Source organism: Centrocercus urophasianus, unplaced genomic scaffold (genome assembly GCF_019232065.1).
Source record: "Centrocercus urophasianus isolate 14NV4802_14NV808 unplaced genomic scaffold, USGS_Curo_1.0 seq_15, whole genome shotgun sequence".
Classification (NCBI taxonomy): domain Eukaryota; kingdom Metazoa; phylum Chordata; class Aves; order Galliformes; family Phasianidae; genus Centrocercus; species Centrocercus urophasianus.
Window position 1 is genome coordinate 30,493,462 of NW_024884697.1, and position 21,113 is coordinate 30,514,574.

The window sequence follows — 21,113 nt, forward strand, 5'->3', positions numbered from 1 at the left end:
AAAATAAAATAAAATAAAATAAAATAAAATAAAATAAAATAAAATAAAATAAAATAATAAAATAAAATAAAATAAAATAAAATAATTCTGGGGGCATAAATTAAAATTTGAGTAGAAAGGAATTCTACATGTCTACTGAAGTTAAAAATCTGTGAATCAGGCTACAGATGTATAATCCAGACAAATGATCTAAAAATCTCACCAATAAAAATGCTGAATCTAGTAAATGGATTGGCTCTTATCAGGTCATATCCGCCAATTTCAACTTTAGCATTTGTGGTTCTAATTGCTGTTACGGTTATCATATTTATAAAGCTAAATCAGGAATTTTAATATAGAACATACCATGAAGATTGTTGATTTAAAAGAAAAAGTTTGAACTCAGAGCCAGACAGTATGAATTCTTGGGGGTCTTTACACAATAACATGTCTTAGCACTATTGTGTTTTATAAATCAAAACAATGGTACATATGTGTGCATCATCTTCTATTTTTGTCTGCTGGCATAACGAACGACATGACTAAGCACAGAAACATTTATCCTGGAGCTATACTTAACTTAGTGTATTTCTTAGCTCTTAATTCAAGCTCATTTTCTTTGTTCTATATAAATTGTGGTGGACTGCTGGTGTAAAATGATTTGTAGATGTTTAAAAAGTACTTGTGCAAACACTATCCCAATTTCATCCTTGGACAATGAAATGGTGCAATGGCTCTTATCTGCATCACAGGGAGAGAGCAAACTTCAAGATCCCAAGACAGAATTAATTATAAATATTTTATAAGATATACGTTTAAGGGATTGCTCAGATTCTCAGATGCCCTCTGAACAAGAGACCTTTATTATTATTATCATTATTATTATTACCATTATTATTATTTAAATAGCACAACACAGGTAATGAAGAATCATCGTAAGACTATTTGGTTTTGAAAACTACTCCCAATTTTTGTACATAAAACAAGATTTATCCTAGAATTTTATACAGATTTATCTAGGATAACTCTGTCACTGTTGTCTTAAGCTATTTAATATTAATATTGATAATGTTGTTTGTTTATGAAGATTTGCATCTTACCTTACAAAGCACTTATTCTGTTTCAGAGAGTTTAAGAACAGCAAGGAAGAGTGAAAATAGAAATAGAAAGGACTGATGCTTACAAGAAAGGAAGGAAGGAAGGAAGGAAGGAAGGAAGGAAGGAAGGAAGGAAGGAAGGAAGGAAGGAAGGAAGGAAGGAAGGAAGGAAGGAAGGAGGGAAGGAAGGAGGGAAGGAAGATGTGGACATTTATATATATATATATTTTATATTGGTTGATAGAAGAAAATTTAAAACTTTAAAACTAGACTTTTGTAGATATTTCACTTTTCATACTTTGTTGAACAGAAGCTGCTACTTTCAGTAGAGAAAGCTACTGAGAGAGAAGATAACATTGAAATTCTTCAGCGACATTTTTTGTTAAGCTTCATTAAAGTGGATGAAATGGGATCAATTTCAGAAGAGTGATGGGGCAGTAATGAAGAGAGGCTCAGTGCTATTGAGAGCAGCACGCAGCTGATGTTTTTATTCTGAGACCTGCTCCAGGAGAGCATCCTTATTCCTTAGTTGCTGTTCTCTGTGTAATTATCACCTTCACTGCTAAGGGCAGACTGCACATCATTTAATCACTTCATCAGCAAAGTCCTTGCCTGTGACATCCAAAAGCAGGCAGGAAGATGTTACTGAAAGAGAAATGGACAGAAGCTTTTCTTAATGGAGTAAAACAGAGAACCAAAGCTTTTGCATTTACTCTAACATAATGCATAATAAACATATATTAAAGAAGGCAGCTAGTCACTCAAACTTTTTCCTATAAAGCTCTTAAATCCGGAATGTATTCAAAACAGATATATTTCAGCTTCTCAGATGAGACAAATACTATTAATACATTAGATAATGTGATTTGTTATCTGTTGTTTATAGTCAGCAATTGACTGTACTATACTGTGGCTAATGACTTGAATCAGGCAATGCAAAACTTGGCTGATTCTTTGTTAGTGTCTTTGATCGTGGTTAGTCACATTTCTCCTATTCACTTTTTGTTTGTCTGCATAATTGTATTCTTTTAGGGATAGGCAAATTTTATAATACTATTTCTCAGAATGTCTTGGACTTGATACTTACCAGGAAGTTTGTTCCGTGTTCATATGCTTAGAATTTCAAATATATTGGCAAGATGAAATTTTAAACCAGAGTGTAGAGTACTGTATTTTTCTCACATGATCCAGCAGGTGAGAGTGGAAATATCAGTATTAATAATGATCATTATAAACAATTATGTTATGTGGATATTCTCTTAGACTCACTGTGAAACAGTGCCTTCACAAATATTATTTGAGCGGTTCCTTTGTGGTAGCACTCAAGGAAACTCAAGCAATAATTCTCAGAATGGGGTCATCAAAATCCTGATCTCAAAAAATTCTTATCTCAAAAATACCTTTCTAGGATTTTACTACAGTTGAGGCACATCTGTCTTTACTTTTTTAGTCTTACCTTTTCCTCTCTAGAGTAGGAACCAAAGATAATTCATGCATCATTTCCAGCACTCCGGATGTAGTGATGCTACCTCACCAAATCAGATGCTTGCTACCTAACTTCTTTCTGTAAACTTCACTGCTATGATCAATTAACCTACTTCCAAAGACTTCCGTAGTCTCATATTTTCAGCCTGAAGTAACATTTAGTGCTAAGTAACTTGTTTCCATTCAAAGCAATGAAACATACTTCCATGTCTATATACCTGATTTGAAAGTATAACATGAAAGGCTTATTGGAGTGAGTCCCAGGGAGACATAGGTAAACACTTTTTTTTTTTTTTTTTAACTGTGAATGTGGTTGAATACTGAAACTTTTTGCTCAAAGAGCTCGGGGTGCCTCCATCTGTGGAAATATTCAAGACCCAACTGAACGCAGTCCTGAGCAACCTGGTAAAGCCGACCCTACTTGAACAGTAGGATTGAAATTGTCTATTTTAAGATTCATTTCCAATCTCAAACACTCTGTGAATATGTGATGTCAAACTTCTGTATTGTAGAACACAACAATAAAGTCTGTTCAGGCTGAAGAAAATCTGTACATCTTTAAATAAAACACTCTTCATTACACATGATAAACTATATTAGAAAAATAAAACAAGCCAGCTCTATAAAATGAAAATATTTCAAATAAAGAATTCAAAACTGCAGATGTGCAATCAGACTTGTTGGCTTGGTTTTGTTTAGATGGTTTAAATGATAGATTTAGATGATAGATTTCCAAAACTCATGAAAGTGTGAATTTACTGTTAATAAAAATGACTTTACAGTTTATTTTTCATTCCCCTAATAATGTACTGCATAGTAAAAACAAACTCTTCAAAAGTGACAGTTAGGTTCACTTTCAGAAACAACTGAGCATATGTTTCCCTAAAATTAGATCTTTTAATTGTTCAAAAAGACCTAGATTTTTACCCTTCATATGTGAAGATTTTGAGAATAAGTTTTTTTTGAACTGATATTTAACCTTTAGAAATGGAATATCAGAAAGAAAAAAATATTTCCAGGCCCTCAGAAGCACTGAACACATACATTTTGAATGATAAAAAGAGTAGTAATACCATAATTGGTTCAATAATGAAATGAAAAATATAAAGCAAAGAAGGATGAATAAATATATTCCTTTTCCTGAGATACTGCTCATTCTAGAAAAGGAAGTTTCATCCTAGTTTGAGGTGAGTATTGGAGATGATAAATAAGTAATGACATTTTCAAGTTATATTGCTTTCTCTGTATTCTCTCTTGAGCAGATATCCGTTTTGCTCCTTCTGTAAGAAAATAGCCCAGTAATTAAAATGTGATAATTCTTCAGGTCACAAACATATGAAGAAATTTATTACTGTTTCAGAGAGTTTATTTTTTCTCATTTTAGTCAAAGATGGAAATACTTAGCTTACTTGGAAAGATACAGTGATTATGGAACAGCATGACTAGATGTGTAGACACTTTGAAATTAAAAGTAACTGCAAAAAGAACAATCATTTTGAATTCTATTTGACATAGAAAAAAAAATATTAGAATACCTAGAAAGTCTGTTGTGATTAAATCACCTTCAGATGGTTAGATCCAATGGTTTTTGTTTCTATTTTTGTTTTTATTTTTGTTTTTATTTTAGATACGTAATGCATAATGCATTAGTTAAGTGGTATGGCTGATATTTTTTTCAAAAGAAATATATGCAATTTTCCTACTGAATATCTTAGCAATAAACAAAATCTGATTTCATATATTTTTTACTGTGTACATAGTTTTAGAATGTGTTTCCTTCCTTTAAGTCAGACTGAAATATCTTAATTCATGCTTCATTGGAACCTCCCCTTCCTTCCTTCTCACATCTGTTAAAGTACAATTCACTTACCATTTGATTTATGGCTTTAAATTCTGACCCTCTAAGATTTTCTCTTTGTTTGCCTTCTTGGTTGCTTGTTTGTGCCTGAATATTTATTTTCAAGCAAAGGCTCATTGGATTAGATCATTTTGGCTGCAGCTAGAATGACATGATTATGTCCTTTCTTCATAGAATCATAGAATCGCAGAACGGCCTGGGTTGAAAATGACCATAATGATCATTTAGTTTCAACTCCCCTGCTATGTGCAGGGTCACCAACCACCAGACCAGGCTGCCCAGAGCCACATTCAGCCTGGTCTTCAATGCCTCCAGGGATGGGGTTCCACCCTGGGCAACCTGTTCCAGTGTGTCACCAGCCTCTGTGTGAAAAACTTCCTCCTGATATCTAACCTAAATCTCAGTTAGCACTTTCCAATGCTTATGTAGCTCAGTAGACAAGTAGAACAAGGGAAAAAGTGATACAATTAGTTCACAAAATTCATGAAAGATATTTGCTGCAAAGAACACTTGCTATTGCTTACAATAACTCTCTAAGAGATAGTTTAAATCAGGGCAACTTATTTAATCTTCAGTTTCTATATTATAGAACAATTATTAAAGTATAAATCTTTGTGTTGTACGTCAACATTACGTCGGTAATGTTTTTTTGACTTAAGTCTTCTTACTTTGTTATTCTGCGACATTAAGTCTTCCTGGTAAGAAACACGAGTCTTACTGTTTTGCATAATAATATCCTTTCTCAATGAAAGTTCCCTGAAAAACAACCTGGAATAGTAGTGTTTTCTTATTATCTGGGGAAAATGAATAAGTATTTTCTATTTACAACAGAAATTTGACTATTAGTTGGTCTGTATGGATAAATAATCTAGTCATTTCCTTTGAATCAAAAAATAATGATGATATTCATATCAACAGCAAAAACTTTTGTTGTTATCATTCTACTTGCACTTCTCCATATCTCTATCTTATGTATAGTAAATAAATTATATAATCAGACCTACGCACAATGCTCAGTTGTGTTCATTATTTAGTTAAATATTCAAAATTTGGAAAATTTCTTTGAACTTCTGGAATTAGATTTTAAGCGCTAGATTTCAATTGACAGGTATTTATTAGCATTTTGAAAATAAAAATATTTCTTGCAAATTTACAAAAAAAAAAAAAAAAATTACTCAAAAGACTTTAACTGGTCTCAGTGTACTTTTCCTTTTCTGAGAAGGTATTTTTCTTGCAACTTCTTCTGTCTGAGTACCAGCATTAACTACAAAACACACATAGAACAGAGGAGCTGTAATCCCTCAAAGAGAAAATAAGTGTAGCCCTGCTGGAAGAAAGTAGGAGAGGTCTACTCACAGACAAACAAACAAGGACCATAAGTTGAGAGACAGTTGACAGCACTCCTGCTCTAGCTGTGTTTTCAGCTGTGAAACTTTGTTTTTGGTATCTGACTGGTGAAATGTGCATGTATAGGAAGTGGGAGGATGGGGGTGAGAAGAGTGGGGAAGAGGGAAGAAATTGTATTTTGAGATCTATAAATATGCTATCAACTTTACCACTTGAATTCTTTTAGGCATGTTTTTCTTGGCCTGTATGCTTTCAACTTCTGAATATCTGCAATTCTATTATTCTCCCAGTGGAAAAAAAAAAAACACAAAGTGAAACAAAACAAAACAAGTAACCCACAGATGTTTATCTGAAGAAAAGATCTTCAAAAGACAGTTTAGACAGATGAGAAAAATCTGATTGAAGATTAGGAATATTGACTGAAATGGCCTCATTAAAATCTAAGCTCCTCAAGAAGACTATTTTAAATTATGTGTTTTGAATTATAATGTATTTCACAGTTCAAAGCCAGTAGAAAACAGTTGCTACTTGTAACTAGTAAAGTTATAATTGTAACTTTAAACACTTTAGTAGTGTTATAATTGTAACTTTAAACACATTTTTAAAATGATTTATTACAAGCAACTTCTCTCTGCTGTATTACTTTGAAATAACGTCCTTTCCTCTGCTTATCCTCCTCTTTAGGCATGAATCGTCTAGACTTGTGAGGAGGGAAGAAGACACTAATGGTTTTTATTCAGGCACCCAGCCAGGCAGCACATAAGAGGAAATGATTATTTTTTAACTGAATGCTCTGGCAACGATGCACTCAAATGCCCCAAATTAGTTTTATTTTTCAGAGTTTCCAGAGGAACAAAATTCAGGATCCATAGAATACGTATTAACAGCACCAATTATCTGTTTGACTGCTGCTCTTCTTAAGCTCAGTATATTGCAGTGGATATGATTTCTGAGTACAGAGTATGAAATTCAATAAAATAAGTCAGAGAAATAACACTGGTATCATATGCAATTTTTTTACTACTTCACATAATGTCCATCAGCCTAATTAATTCCTGTGATATAACCATACATACTCTGCAGATTACTTCTGGAAATAAAAGAGTAGAATAAAGTTTTAGCTTTTTTGTTGTACTTCATTTGCACTTTCCCCAGTTTTTACTCTTAGTTGTCTTTACAAGAAGCAGATCAATCAACTCAGTGTTCTTAACAGCTTTGCTCAAAACTGCTGAATAAGTGAACTACATTGGCAATTTTCTATCATGTTGTTGAAGGGTTATACTTCTCAGTCAGGAGCACAAGTATATTTAGATTCATTTTTTACACATCTGTCTCCAACTAATGGAGAAAAATGGATAGATTGATAGAAAGACAGACAGACAGAAAAACAAAGAAAAGTACAGGGATGTTTTGGTTTGCAGTGGTCCAATTTTGTTACTGGGTGGATTTAAAAATAATACAAATGTAGGATTGTATTTTGTACTCATCTTTAATGGTTGTAGCCAACATGGTATCAGATAATTCGATGCACAATCCATTTTGAACATACGAAAATTTTGGAAAAGGATGTAAGGACTGAAGGAGCCTAGGTAGAGTAAGAATTTCTCTCTTTTTGTTCTCAAGTTTGAGATCACCACTGAGGAAATATATGAATGCTAACTCACTGGTCTTCACAGATTGTAACAGTAAAGCAAACTGAGCTGATTACCAACACAAATACTTTGTGAAGAAAGAATGCAGATCTTTTTATTGGTTAGTTAGTTAGTTAGTTAGTTAGTTAGTTAGTTTGATAAAATGGAATATTTCCCATTTCTCTAGATTTTCTTTGTGTAGGTCCATGATAATCTCGAACACTTCAAAGTTATTATACAAAATACTCTGTAGATTTCTGTATAGATTTCTGAAAGCAAACATTACATCCTCATCTTAATCTAAAGAGCTGAAGCTTTCTATATTTATTACCCAAGTATAACTTATTATCTTTCCCTAGGAAATCATTTATTTATTTAACTCCATTGGACATATATCTGAATTGTCAAATGTGTTTCTTCATTCATGTCAAATTACTATAAATTAAAAAACTGTGTTAATTTTGAAGTAATCAAATCCTCATTTAAGACATTTAATTTAACGTGTCATGAAAAATTGTTTGCAAGGAAAATCCTACTGAGAGTTATTATCATATTCTCAATAATATCCTGAGGCACCGAGAGCTAGTTAAAATTTCATTATAGGAATACTAAATATCAAAGAATTTTTTACATGATTCTTCACAACGAAATACATACTCTAGTATAATCAATTGTATGTTCACTTTTAAAAACTAATCTTTGTATGAAACAGCTTAAGATATTTGGGCAACACATTTTAAGCTGATGATCCAGCATATGCAAAGAATCTCTTTCTTATTTCCATTTTAATTGGAGGAAAATAAAAGCTGTAGTTTATCAGGAAATTTTAGTGCACCATTACATAGTATTACTTTCAAACAGATGGGCAACTTTGATGCATTTGTACACTTGCAACATGCCTTCATTCTCATAAACATTTTAGTAATATTCCCAATTTAATATTATTATTATTATCCTCATTACCCACAGTGAAGTTATGTTACACTGAAGGTATCTTGCCCTTACATTAAGAATGAGAATTCATGGACCCAATTACTTATGCAGTTCTTTCAGATTTGTTTATAAAGTCTATTAAGACAGAGTAATATTTTTCCTCATGAGTGTTTCCAAGCAATAATTTTCATAAAAGCATTTTCTTTTTCAATGAGCTCACTTAAGTGCAAATAAAAATATGTGACAAATGAGTTTCAATTATGGGAATATCACTGTGATTACAACTAAGAAAAAAATTAACTATTAATTTATTTTAAAACTCTTTTATCTCCTCACACTAGGTAGTAGTTGACTCAAATACCTGTGTTTGCAAAATTTTTCCTTCAAAATTTTAGTAGTAATATTGATTCCAAAATTAAACAGTGTCCAAGAAGTTCAGTGGCATCCTGGCTTGTACCAGAAATAGTGTAGTCAGTAGGAGCAGGGGAGTGATCATTACCATGTACTTGGCACTGGCAAGGCTGCACCTCAGGATCACTTTCAGGTCTCTCACTACAAGACATTGAGGCCCTAGAGTTTGTCCAGAGAAGGGCAACAAAGTGGGTGAATGGTCTTGAGCGCAATTCTTGTGAGGAACAGCTGAGGGAACTGAGATTGTTTAGTCTGGAGAAGAGGAGGTTCAGGGGAGACCTCATAGTACTCTACTACTTCCTGAAAGGAGGTTGATTTGAGGTGGAATTTAGTCTTTTCTCAGTGGTGTTGCACTGGTAATTTATCTTCTTAATAATAATGTGTTCTTCAGTGTTAATCCATTGGAACAGGCTGGCCAGGAAAGTGGTGGAGTCACTGTCCCTTAGAGGTTTTCAAGAAATGTGCAAGTGCTTCAATTCAGCACATGGTTTAGTAGTCATGGTGGTGATAGACTGATGGCTGAATGAGATGGTCATAGGGGTCTGTGAGTAGTTAAGATACAGGCTGGATTTAAAGCCCCTATATAACTCAACAGTACTGTGGAGAGAAATTAGGTTATCTAAATCCACAACTGAGACACAAAATCCTCTATTCAAGTACTTCTCATTCCCAGAAGTGTCTGGAAGGTCTGTGTCATCTACTTGTCCAGAATGGTTCCAGCTGGAGCAATCAGATGACAAAATGGTTGGCTTCTTGCCCCTCCTTATAATCTGACAGCTAGTTACAGTGCTGGTACTTGGAAGTGTCTAGAGCACACTTAATGCCTATTTGTATCACTGAATTTATTACAAACACAGCAGTCATGGCCGTGTTACTGAAATTGTGTTACTAATCTGTTTTAGAACATCATGGTCAGAACACTCAAAGTGTGGAAGATTTGGACTGCAGTTGAGAGAGAGAAAAAAAAAAAAAAAAAAAAAAAAAGGAGAAAAATAAAAGGAAAAGAGTCCCCAAGCACATTCACTCAAAACTGACTTTTTAAAAAGAAGTGTCTATGTCTGCATATCTAACTAACTGCATACATCTCCAACATCATTACTTAAAAATTACATTTTCATTTTCACAAGTTCAGTTTGTTTGCATTTAATTCAGTATTCGAAAATTCCTAGCACTGTGCCTTCTAGCACTCTTCCTTCCCTTTTGTGAAGAGTAGCGAATCTGTTTATGGCATTTAAGATAGATGAAACCACTCTGAAAAGATGTTCATATTACTTGGCCTTGTAAGAATTTGATTACTTTGCTATTGGATATCAATACATTTCTTTCAACTTTGCTGACACCTCATTAATTGTGAGTAAATTCATGCTAGGTCCTTGCAAGAACTGTAATTGATGCCAGGTAATATCCAGCCAAGCTCGTAAATTGTTCATCAATAAAGCAACATGTAAATTTTGTCTTTAAGGAGCAATGCACCCCACTTTTTTTTGGATCCCAACAAAGAAATCTAACATATCTGAAGTCTCCAAGTATGTCACAATAATGTTTCTGGAGTATATTCCTTTGGACTTTCAAGTGTATTATCCTAATTCTGAAGCAATATTTTTGTTATTCCTACAATTTTGTACACGTATAACGCTCAAAGTAACAGATATTATCAGCAGTTGATCAAATGTTTAAGGCCATTAGAACAAAATTTCAATAAGTATAATTTAGTATATTTTACTGTGAATTTTACAAATGAGAAAAAAAAAAAAAAGAAACAGATTGCTAGAAGGTGCACGTCATGGTGAAGAAGAAAGCCTAGAGAAAAAGCAAATGGAAAGTTCAACAAAAAGTCAAATATGAGTACAAAACTATACTGTAAGACAGTTATTCTGTATCATTCTTGGAAGGGAAGAGAAGGAATAAGAAGGGAAGAGGGAAGAAGAGCTTCATTCTGCTACATTTACTTTTTACATTACACACATTTGCTTGTGTACTCATTATATTTATTTCTGCCATGCATATTTCTGCATTTTATCAATACATTTTGTAATACAAAGATAAAGCTTTGAAATTCAGATAGTAGCTTATAATGCACCATTTTTTTAAGATTATAGATATACCATACCAACAATCGCAACTATGATTTCAAGACATGATTGTCAATAAGGTAGAATTCCATACAATGACTTAAAGAATAATCAGTACATTGCTTTTCAAGAGAATGTGATCTATGACTTTAAAGCTTTATATAATAAATTTTGATTCTTTTTTTTTTTTTTTTTTTTTTTTTTTTTGTTAAAGTGAATAACAGCTATCCTGTATAAAGTGTGTCTTACCTCACACTAAACAATGTAGATGCAATACTTTTTAAAAAAATGCTCTGTTTTGCTTGCTGTGAGGAAATGTCCAGACACTGTGACTGGATACAAGTTTCAATAAACACTCTCATTACTGGTTTCTCATGACAGAGATATCATTAGATGTAAGAGGCTCAGTGTCACAAATAATAACAGAGGAACACAAAGCCAAGTGTTTACTCTTTGGAATTGATGGACAACTTTTCTGCTAATTTCACTTCAATCAGAAGAAACTCAGTAGCACAAGACTTTCTGTGCAGATATGCACAATAGTTCTACCAATTTCTGATGAGCTCCAGTTCACAATTCAATCACTGAGATGTTTGATGGAATTTGATGTTTGTTTGTTTGTTTCAGCAGTCACCAATACAGGACATCAAATTAACCTTAGTTGCAAGGGTTCAAGATTAGCAATTATATAAGCACTTATCTGAATCTCCCTGCAAAATTCAACGAGTTTTAGAAGTGATTAAATTGGATTGTTGAGTGTATCCCTTTTATTGAACATAGAAATGCAAAAGTGGAAAAAAATAAAAAAGAGAGAAAAAGAAGAAAGAGAACCAAAATAAAACAAGCCTTCAGAAGAAAAAAAACATCCTTAAAATCATTTTAGAAAATAATGCGTGAAAAATAAGAAATCAAACAAACAAAAACAATGGAAAAAATTCTAAGAAGCATATAATTAAGTGAAATACAATGACTCACAACTGTTCTTGCTGACTGCTGTTGATTTTTTTTCTTCTGTGTGTCATAATAGTTTTTGCTGGCTTAGCTTATGTAAGTGCAATGCTGATGCAAGTGAAAGGAAGAAAGGCCTTTGTTCCTTAACTTAAAAGAAGATATGTACATTACTACAATTGTCTAGGACTCCAAACATATTAAGATTACCTATGAACAGGAAATTATTTATTAGGCTTTTTGGAAATATGTAGAATTAAATAATTCACATCATCTAAAAGGATAGGAACTTCTCCTCCTTGCAAGTGGCAAATATCTATATTGTTATTGCTGTTCATACCATGTTTGCTTCAAAGTTAATGCAGAACAACTAAGGGAATCAGTACAGATGGGGAAGAGATGGCAAGGCAGCAGCCTTGTAGCAAATGATGTGGGGATTATAGTGAATGAAAGTTGGATTTGTATTCAATAAGACACTTTCATTGCAAACTAGAAAAAATTCACATTCAACTACATTAAAAGCAGAACAGCTTGAAGTTCCAATGAAGATTTCCATCCCTTTCCATCCAGAACTAGTAAGGCTACATTTTGAATATGGAGTCCAGCTTTGTATCTATGAGGAACATTTGAGGTATGTGGGATTGTTTAGTCTGGTAATGCTATGTCTGAGAGAATTCAAGAGAAGTCTATAACAAAAACTCTTGTCACCTGTGTTAGACAATACAACAAGGGGAAATAGCCACTGTTGACAGTTCACGCGCTGGATCAGCCCAGTTCCATGACTAGCGGGGCGAAGGGATTTGCAAATCCAGTCCTGCAGAAAAGGGGAAGGAGGGGACCCTGAATAATTAAAAACAGTGGCAATGATCTGAGGAGAAACAAGCTAATATACTAAATATGGTATTGGAACGCAAGATAAGCATGCTATAATAACATAGAATTGAAGTTAATATTTCAAATATTACGAGAAAAAGAGTGTCTGAGAAACTGAAGGCCTCACCATATGCTGAGGTGAGATGTGCAGTTGGGTGAGCTGCATGGAGTACAGCCGAAGGAAAAAAGGGACACCAGGTGACCTTGCCAGGGGTTTATATCTCCTCTCTGAATGCAAAGCCCCTTGGGGAATGTAGTTCTTCTTCCCTTCTGGACAGAAGTAACTCTTCAACTCCCAGTGCACTACATGATGTTATGATGCAGAATACCAATAAGCAAAAATCATAAAACCATGACAACCACACAATTGCATCTTGGGAAGTTTAAGCTGGACAGTAAGAAAATATTATTCACTGGTAAGTTAGTGCAGTGGTAACTGCAAGTGGTTGCTTGGAGAGGCTGTGGATCTCCATTCTTGGAAGCTTCAACAGTTAGCTAGACAAAGACACATTTAACTGGTCGAGATTTGGAGAATCCTGCCTTGATCAGAAGTGTAGATTAGATATCTCCAAAGATGCTTAAAGGATTATTTCTACTATCTTGCTATCATTGTTACTAAGCAGAAGTGACCTTTTATGTCTTAGGAATCTCTAAGTCTCATTCAGCCTAAAAAACTTTGTGTATATATTTACTGCAGCTATAGAAGTCTTCCTCATGTTAGAGTACCTAGAAGAATCTCCCTCAGAATACATCACACTCTGCCTAGCAAATTCCAATGGATGTCAAGGACATTGGTTTTCTGTTCTCGTAGCTACATTATCATCACTTTTTACTGATTTATTTCAAGTGCCCAACTCTTATAGTTATTTGGTCTCTTGGCAGACTTCCTGTTGCTGGTGATCCAAACGGCTAAGAGGTAACAATGCCTCTGAGACAGGTGCTCACCCTTTTACTGAGAATAAATTGTAAAGATCTTCTCATAGATCATACAGTTCCTGGCCTCTTTCATTCACATGATATAAAAAAGCTAGACTGTTGACAGAAGGTTCCTATAACTTTTTACTTCAGTATAAGTTGTATTCATTAAATTCTGACCTAAAGATCTTCACTGCAATTTATCAGATAGTGATTGTTCAGTGACAAAGAATTATGTTCCACTATACCAGGTTCTTCTCCTCAAGAAAAAAAAAAAATGTAAATTTCTTTTTTTAGCATGTGTATGACATCAACAAGATTAAATGAGATTAATTACTTTAATTTCATGAACTCTTAGATAGCCTGCCAAAGAAAAAAATATTGCTCATCATTACTCATCCATACGTGGTGGCATTATCACTGCAGTGCTCTACTTTGGATCTTCATTAGTAGAATGATTTTTAGACTAACTAGACTAACTCTTCTACTTTTCTACTCAGACTGTTTTCTAATCGATGCTTTTCTACTTGGATTATTGCTGAAAATACACTAGTGGTCTTTTACAAAGATTTATGAAATGATATAGTTCTGTCCATAGTAAATATTATTGCCAAAACAAAAATGCAATTAATCTCTAGCTAAGGTTAGAAAATTGGAGAGAATTTCATATAATCTTGCATTTGGAATATTCCTTGCTTTTAACACAGGTAGAACTACATAGGTCTACTGTACGTAATTTAACATAAATTTTGCTAAATTTTTATGGACAACAAAAATATTGACTTTTCTTATACCAGAGTGGATTGTTAAAAGACAGTGCTTTTCCAGCCCTTTCTGATTATTTATTTATTTATTTATTCATTTAAATATTTTGGGATCTGTAAAAATAAATTCTTTCCCCATCCCCCTTGGTAGATATAACATAACTGAAGTATAACACTTCAGGTCTATAGATTGCACATGAGATTTAAAAAAAAAATGGTATACAAAGTTGCACTTCTAAAATGCTGAAATATTTTGGCTGTAGATATTAAATTTAAAAAAAAATTAAGAAAGTTTTTTATTTTCAAGGAGAAAAAAGCTAGCCAAAAATTGCTTACTTGTTTTTTAAAAGGTAAAGGTATTTAGAGAAGTCTTTGGGAGTGTAAAATAGAACAGTGATTTTTTTTCATTCTGTGTTACAGTAAGTTTTTGAGACTGTGGTATCTCATATATAAAGGAAGATATTTAAAATAAGGACAAAGTCATTTAGCTCTGTCAGATGATCATGCCAAAAGCAGTGCTAATGTTCCACAAATGTCCACAAAGGACAATGCTGACATGCTTTTCACCTTTCTGAAGTACTAAAGCATGATTTCCTTTGGATCACGAGGACTTCATATTTGAATCTCAGTTTCACTACAAATCGCATAGATTTAAATGCTTTTAAATGAGTTGTTTTGCATCTGTATACGTATGAAAAGACTACTATGTGTAAAGTTACATTGTTATATGAGTAAGGATCTACCAAAAAATGAACGCCAGTGTTCTACCATTCAATGTTCACTCACAGGGATGTTTCTCAAAGAACTACTGTTTCTGAAGACAAATCATTATTTCATCAAAAATGCTGAAGAAATAATATCCAAAACTTCATTTATACATCAACAGATAAGTGGCTTCACAGTCAGGACAGAGTTTTCAGACCAAAATCTGACTTTCACAAAAGGTTGAAGGGTATAGTATGTTAATAGGGTATTGAATTTCATTTTGAATTGCCCCCTGTTTCTGGTTCACCTCAATGCCTGCGCTACATTTGTATGAGATCACTCAAGGAACCCTACCTAATGTAGCAGATAATCTCACTAAGATGAAACCTTCTGAGCAGTTCAGTTCCCACCTCATCCAACTGGGGCTGTGTGTCACCCTTTTCAGCTCCCAAAATCTACAGCATGACATGAAGCTGCTCACTATACTGAGTTTCTCTACACTCAGAAAATCCTTTAGGCATCATAATCCACCTACATGTCTGCTGAAATATCACAAAGATGTGTAAAGGTGAGAGAATGAGACCTTGTGTTGTGCTACAAATACAAGAGAAGTGCAAAACAGAAAATGCTGAATATAGAAGATATGGGCAAGGGTGTGTGAATGCATGTATTGTATTAGATCTATGTGCAGTGAAGTCTGGACATGAGTTGGCTGATCTGTATTAAAGAGGGTTACAATTGAGAATAGAAAGCAGAAACTATCCTGCTTGAATGACAAGGACCATAGAGTATACTGCAAAGATAGTGCAGGTGTTATGCATTCTATTTACTTTGATTATAAAGTAATACTTAGGACAAAAAATGCAACACATGATTGCTTCAGTGAAGTGTGTAAAAACAAATGGAATGAACCTAATTTTATTAGTTTTTCTTAATTCTAAAAATATATATTTAAACTCAATATGGTGTTTTGATTTTTATTTTCCTTTTGACTAATTAATATTTTCTAGAAAGTTGTAAGGTATTTGAGTAATTTTCTAATCTAATAAACATATTTGAGCTTTCTACTGACAAATTCTCACCTTAAAACTCTTTAAGAAACATTTTATAAAGCAAATATTTTCTGAAGTTCTCTTTGGTCATAAGTTTTAATCTGTACTTCCACTATATTTATTCCTACTGTATTCAGACTAAATCTTCACAGATTCTTTGAAAGGAAGCAAAACTACATTATCAGTTTCTCCTCCTAACCTGAACAATCTCAGGTTTCCTGTACAGCTACAGGGGTCAAAGGACACATTTACTTCCTAACTAAAACTTTGTCATTTGCCTACCCCTCTCTCTTTCTCAGGAACTTCTCAAAAAGCCCATGTGCCAGTTCTGGCAGCATCAAGTGTCTGCTGAATTGCAAAGCCAGGTGACAGGTTGGAAATACGTGAACTTACTCCCTGGTGAAATTAAAGAACTAAGCTTCATCTCTACAAATGCTTGTATTTTTCAGTTTTAGGAAGGAACTGACCTTTCCCTTGTATTCTTTTGCTTTCCTCCTCTAGTGTTTCATGCTGCTGACAAATCAAAGAACACTTCAAAGTAGCTTAGGGCATAAAATTTAACCTATGTTTGAAACTGTTTCAATCCTATGGGGAATGGTCACCGCACTCTCACCATTTTATGTGACCAGTAAAAAAATAAATAAATATCTAGCAACACAACACAAAAGACTTCCTGTAGAGAAGTAAATGCTGTTTGTATGTATTTTGTAAGCTGTGTGAAATTCTTTGACTAGTTGTCATGCATTAATGCTGAACATACATTTTTTCTTTCCACTTCATCCAACCAGAATGTGACCTTACAAACCTCTAACTGAGATCATCAGACTCCAGCTGAATGCAAAGATCTGATTCGGGAAAGAAAGAAAATAAAATAATAATAATATATTGCCATTTCTCTCTGTGGAGTCCCTCATGATTCTGTAATTAAATGAAACACTTGAGAGGCCAATGGAGATGAGAGCACATACATAACTCTCTATGGAAAAGTGGGAGACAGCTTATGTCAAACCTCTTCTTTCCTCCCTTCCTCCCTTCCTCCCTTCCTTCCCTCCTTCCTTCCCTCCTCCCTTCCTTGTTTTTTTCAATTTTTTTTCAGAGATGAGATATATTCCCTGGTGAAGAAAGAAAATGAGATATAGGTAAAAGAAAATGACACATTCCAGCTGAAAAACAAAGTGCTGGAAGGCCAGTTTCTACGTGTATCTTGGGAATTAGCTACCTGTGACAATATAAATCACACATTCCTCTCCAAATCATCTTAATTCTTCCTCTTCTGTGATAAAATATCCCATATTAAGTCCTGCGAAGTGGGCATATAGTGTGAGACATGACTCCACATAATTACCACATTGTCTATCTATAGAAACTTTTTTTTTTTCTTTTTTTCATGGTATTATTAAAGATTGGTTTGGTTTGGTTTGGTTTGGTTTGGTTCGGTTTAGGTTTGGTTTATTTTGATTTTGTTTGTTTTTTCTTTCTGCCCCCACCTCATGCCCCCGCTCTCATCTTCCCTCTTCCTAAGCAGGCTTCAAAGCAAAAGTCCAACACACAATAGAAGAAATCTAATAGAAATGACACTGATGGCATCTCTTCTGTGAACTCTCATCCAGAAGTAAGTAAATTGGATACCACTAAAAATGCCTCATCTAACACACTTTTTCACTACTGTGTGATTGCTTATTGTAAGAGAATACATCAGCCCAAAACAGGAGTGAATCAGGAGACTATTTTTTCAAGTGGAGCCTAGTTTATAAAGAAAACAATGGAAATGAGTGTAGCAATATGAGTTAATTTTCTTTAAAAATAAGGGATATACCCAAATCTGGGATACAAATTAATGTTTTTTTATGCATAAGTCTTAAAATATATTATCCTGACAACAGACATTGATCTTGCTGTTATTTTGTATATTTATCCACATTCAGTTTCATTGTGCTATGGACAGTACAGTTCTTTTGTGTATTGACATTTTAAGCTGTGCTAAGGCACATGTAAGACAGGGACATAATTTGAGACCATCCAGAAACCTAGAAAGGATAGAGATGTGGGCTCAGGTGAACCTCATGAGATTCAACAAAGCCAATTGCACAGTCTTCAGTGTGGCTTGTTACAACCTCTACTCTCAATACAAGCTGAGGAATGTAAGGATAGAGGTCTGTGATGATTGAATAAGGGAAAATGATTTCAAACTAAAAGAGAGGAGATTTAAATAGGAGTGGCAAGATACTGGAACAGGTTTCCCAGAGAGGTGGTATGTGCCCTGTCCTTGAAGACATTCAAGGTCAGGCAGGATCAGGATATGAGTAATTTAATTGCAGATAACGCTATTCATTGCAGAGGAGTTGGACTAAATGAACTTTAAAGATCCTGCCCAACTCAAATTATTTTATTTTTCCATGATTTTGTGGCATCTAGGAGTCTGTATAGCATACATTTTTTTAAGATAAAAAGTGAAAGACGAGCACTGCATAACAGGCCCTAAGAGGGGTGAAGAATTGTTCTTCTAATTAAGTCTTGAAATTGAACTAACTGTTCAAACAATGACAAGAACTTACTTCCATTTCATTCAAATTTCTTCAGAGATTTTGAGATTCGACCTTCAACTCCATTAGAAATCCATCAAATTATTTTCATTTGGTGCAACTCAAAAATAACACAAAGAATAGCAGATGGATCAGCTTTGGGATGATTAAGGTGTTAGTGAACGGAAAAGTAATTAAATACACTTTTTAAACATGCTTATGAGGGTCAGAAGGCATTACAAAATGAAGTAAAAGGTCAAAATATTTTCCATCTGATAAATATGTTAAATCTATTATATATCTGATATTCTCAGAAGGGAAATTATAATATTCTTTCTTTCCTATGCTTTTGATTTTATGCAGCAATCATAGTGAGATTGAATAATGAATTCACCTACAAAGTAAGTTCAATGCTATACAATATTCATGATCAAAATATCAAATCTCCAGTTTTCTTCAAAGCACAGACTGTTTCCTCATTGCTATTACCATCTGTAGATTAATAGGTCCATGTACCTGTTCATGTCCTTACAGTTCTCAGTATGGTGATTAGAGGTACATACTGGCCCAACCAAATGCACCCATGTGTGCTGAGGGAGCTAGCAGAAGAGATTGTCAAACCTCTTTCTAAAACTTTTGAGAGAAAGGGAAAAGTGATTGAAGATAGGAAGAAATATCACTTCAGTCTTCAAAAAACGCGAGAAAGAAGACCTGGAAAACTACAGGCCATTCAGCTTCATCACCATCCCTTGGAAGGTGATGGAGCACTATGTCATCTTCAAGCAAGTGGAAGAAATTGAGGTTATCAGGAGTAGGCAACATGAGTTCGCCAAGAGAAAATCATACTTGAACTCTTCTAGGGTGTCATCACTTGCTGGGAAGAGGAAGGGAGAATAATGATTGTTGACTGTCTTAACTTCAGCAAGTTTTGAAACTGACTTGCATAACATCCTCATAGGTAAGACTAAGAGGTGTGGGATAATTGAGTAGACAGTGAGATGCACTGAGAAGTCACTGACTGGCAGAGTTTGGAGTGCTGTGATCAGTAATGCAGTCTAGTTGGAGGCCTATACCTTGCAATGTTCCTCAGAGATAGACTGGGTCCAGTCTTGCTCAACATCTTCATCAGTTACCTCGATGAAAAAATAGAACGCACTCTCAGTGAGTTTTCTGATGATACAAATCTGCGAGGAGTGACTGACACACCAGAAGGCTACGCTGACATTCAGAGGGACCTGGGCAGGCTGAAGAGAGGGGCAGAGAGGAATCCTATGGGATTCAAGAAAGGCATGAGTCTTATACCTGGGGAGGAATAACCACATGCATCAGTACAAGTTATGGGATGAGCTGCTGGAAAGGACCTCTGAGGAATAGGATCTGGCTGCTCTCGTCAATGCTTATAAATATCTATAGGGCAGGTGTCAAGAAGATGGAGACAGGCTCTTTTCATTGGTACCCAGAAACAAGAGAAGGGGCAATAGGCACAAACTGGAATAGAGCAAGTTCCATCTGAACATGAAGAAGAACACCTTAGTGGAAGATCACCACTTACAAAGGGTAATTTTCTGAGCTATTTTGGATAGACTAGTTTTCTAGGGCATTTTTATTAGTTGTGTTCTCCTTTATCTGCCTCTCCTGTTGACCCTCATCTAATTTCTTCTACTGATCACTTTCAACTCCTTGGAGTACCTGGGATCTTTCCAAGTCCTCCATCTCCCCAGAAGTACTTTTTAATAATAATTTACCTCCATTGCATCACAGAAGTATCCTATTGATTATCAATCTGGACATGCTTTTACGTCGGTAATAGCACTCTATCCATATGCACACAAACATCAGCAATTAGTACAATATGTGTAGCTCTTGCTCTATATCTTTAAAGGTCATACCTGTGCATAACTGGCTGTCATGGTTTTATGATTCTTGTTATGGGTATTCCACATCATAACATCATGTAAAGCATGAGGAATTATAGATATCTGGATTAATAATATAGATATTGATATATATAGATAATAATATAGATATCTATAGTAATATAGATACAGATTAATAATATAGATACTGGATTAATAATCCAGTTCCATGGACTGACAATTTTCCAGATACCTGGTTCTCAGAAGAGCAGCAGAACTACATACCCCAGAGGACTTGGCTTTCAGAGGGAGTCATGGGTGGAAGTGATGGGACACTCCCTCTCTCACTGCCTGGAAGTGTGTGGGTGTTCTCCCCAGCTGTGCGCCTTCAATTCAAAGTAAGGCTTTCGGTTTTGGACACTCTCTCTCTCATTTTATTTGATTTAATAAATTCCAATTATATTGTATTGTATTGTGTTATCTTGCATTCCAATATCATGTTTAGTAAAATTAAGTTTCCTTCTTAGATTATTGCTGCTGTTCCGTTTTTTCTGGGGGAGACCAGCTCCCTTCCCCTTTTCTCTTTCACTTTTTTTTTTTGGGGGGGGGAGAGGGACTGGTGGGCCTCCAGGCCTGCTGCCCCCTATCACAGACACAGATTGATC